Raw genomic sequence first — 2,773 nt, 5'->3', positions numbered from 1 at the left:
ATTTTCTGGCACAGACACGAAGTTAGTATACGTTTATCAACATAACATTTATTGTAATAAATAAAAATTTCCAAATAATGCCAATAAAAAACTTTATTTTACTTACGAAATGGACTTTTCCATTTCAAGATTGAACTTTCTGTGGAGAGCCATTTAGGACTTACGTAAATCTTCTAAAAAAACTGTTTAAAACTCTCTTTTATGTTCACAAAAAAGTTCAGATTTTGAGCGAAAACTGGAATGTTCACTTTGAAAAAAAACAGGATAAGCATTGGTGTGACAAAACAACAAAAATATTATCAAAAATCCTTTATTAAAAAAAATTAAAATACAACTCAAACACCTTATTTAGTTGTTTGAACAACACTAAAAACATACTGAAAGAACATTGGAGTGAGCCTACAAAAAAACTAAAATCTAGACAATTAAACCTAAAGAAATTAGAGTCTAAAGCAAACGAAATCATGTTGTTAAGCTGATATCACAGAAAAAATATACATATGTATAAAACTTAAAGCTAATTACACACGAAAACATTCGAGATCTACACATACCTATCACATAGCTTTATGAGCACATTAGAAGCTACATTCAAGGAGAGAGGTGCTACAAATTAAGATACTCTTAGGATATGGGTGCGTTCTACGTTTAAAGTGTGTAGAGAACTTAAAAACTAAGGTTAAAGCATGCTCTATGTACAATTTGATTGACACTGTTCGGCCTATTTATGCTTGATTTCTAAATCAAATTTTACACTAACATCTATAGATTTAATAAAAATATATTAAAGCTGAAATAATCACTTACTTTTCACTTTTGTGAAAAAAGTTCTAGAGAAAATCAAGAATCTGTATATTAAAGTCTAGTTAAAGCTTGAAAATAATTGCCGTTGCCTCAAATGAATCAAATATTGAGGCAAAAGTGATATGATGGATTTAAAGCTTGAGCAAATTAGAAGGTGTTTGATCAATGTACAAAGAAATTTTGCAAGAAACTTTAAAAGCCTTAAAGTAGATCTCACACTATATAATATCACAGCATTAGTAGAAAGGTACATAAGTGCACACTTGGGCAATGAAAAATATCACTTTAGTATCACAGAAGTTTGGTTATCACAGTTTTTAAAGCTACAATTGCACTTGTTGCTCAGGCGTGAACTTGTGTCGAATTTCTACTTAAAAGCAAAAAATAAAACTCTGAATAAAATTGCATGAAAAAAATTAAATAGAGAAAATTGCACTATAAACTTAAAAAATTAGAGAATTGCACGATGCAGCTCAGCTTAGCAAACAATTCATCGATCGCATAAAATGACCTACTTAAAACCTGAATAAACAAAACCTACACTAAAACAAAAAATGAAAAAAGAAACTTACATACCTAATGTTAAGTATAAGAGTAAATGGTTACTATGTACATCTTCACTTTCTGCACAACTCCACCAACTCATTGACCAAATTCTCATTAATTTCGTTGTCTTGAAGGGTGGAATATCGCGATGACACTGGCCCTATGGTACCACCTTCCATAGATAGCTCCTCAAAACTCGACCAATGTCTATTGAGGTTCACTCTAGCACTTCTGGTTATTCTTCTGGATAATCGAGGCCTCACTGGTTGCTGAAACAAAATAGTCTTACCATTAGTAAAAATAAAACAAATTAAAGAAAATAAATTTATAAAAAAATTCAAAAGAAATTGCAAATTACCTCACTCATGGCTCGATTTCTGCGATAGGGTGACCTGGGCGATTTGCACATCACCTTATCGGGCATCATTTGTTTATGGCACATGACACAACTCAGCTGATGATGACGTAAAAACAGCTGATTGGTGGCGAAGTGTGCGGTGGTACCGTGCGAGTGGTATCGTGTGCGACGAAGTACTACCACTCAGAAGAGCAAGTTGGTAAATGCGACGAAACGGCCGAAGCTAAAGCTTTTTATAGAGCTGGCGAGCTTTACCTGAGCTTGGCGCATGCTTTGGTACCACGTTGCCGGGTGGTACTCTTTGTTCGTGGTGAACAGAAACAGCTTTGAAGTTTAAAGTTTCTTAACAGCTTTTTAAGAGTTATCATAAAGTTCACAATTATAAGAGTTTTATAGCAATCGCAATTGATTGTACGGTACTACTGGGTATTTCAATGCAAAAATAATTTTTACGTTTTAAAAAAAATTTTGAGTCATAAATATTTTGAAGCTAAGACCTGGCAACGTGGTTGAAAAAATAGCGCGAGCTCTACACGCGACACACTCGTGAGGTACGATGCGCGAGTCTCTTTCTGTGCTCCTATTGGCTACCGCACTTACCTGTAGACGCGCGCTTGAGCTTTTTTTGTTTTTTTTCTGGGATGCTGCTGACTGTAACGAACTTTTCTCATTTTATCCCTCTCTCTCTCTCTCTTCCTCGAAGAGACCTACCTACCGAAGAACCTGAACTAACCTTGGTACTTGCAGCAGTAGTGCAATTCAAACAAAAGAAAAAAAAATACAGTCGAGAAACCAGAACAATCAGTTACCTATCGCTTGGATAGGTACTGCCAATACCACCACCCTCACACTAATTTTAACTTTACTCAAGCATAATCAAATGCAAACAAAACAACTTCCTTCTACAACAATCTCTAACCAAGGTACTAATTGCTTGATTGAACGGCTACAGAACTGTTTACTTCCGGTGTCACAAAAAGGGGAAGCATATTGAAGGGCGAGCCCTTTTATTTGACTTGGGACAATTGAGTACTACTAACCACTTGCTCTAATTCATGTGTGATA

General features: G+C 34.8%; 1 long non-coding RNA gene across 1 annotated transcript; it reads right to left on the bottom strand.

Annotated features, from left to right (window-relative positions):
• Positions 1-294: 294 nt before the first annotated feature.
• LOC136409069 (uncharacterized) lies at positions 295-2,130 on the bottom strand. The gene is made up of 2 exons (XR_010752140.1): positions 1,709-2,130; positions 295-1,619 (listed from the first exon to the last, which is right to left on the bottom strand). It is a non-coding gene; the product is annotated as an uncharacterized lncRNA (long non-coding RNA).
• Between the last annotated feature and the right edge of the window lie 643 nt (positions 2,131-2,773).

The sequence above is a fragment of the Euwallacea similis genome, chromosome 5 (assembly GCF_039881205.1).
Source record: "Euwallacea similis isolate ESF13 chromosome 5, ESF131.1, whole genome shotgun sequence".
Lineage (NCBI taxonomy): Eukaryota > Metazoa > Arthropoda > Insecta > Coleoptera > Curculionidae > Euwallacea > Euwallacea similis.
Note: the sequence above shows the minus strand (reverse complement) of the source record. Positions and strands in the feature narration are given on the sequence as shown.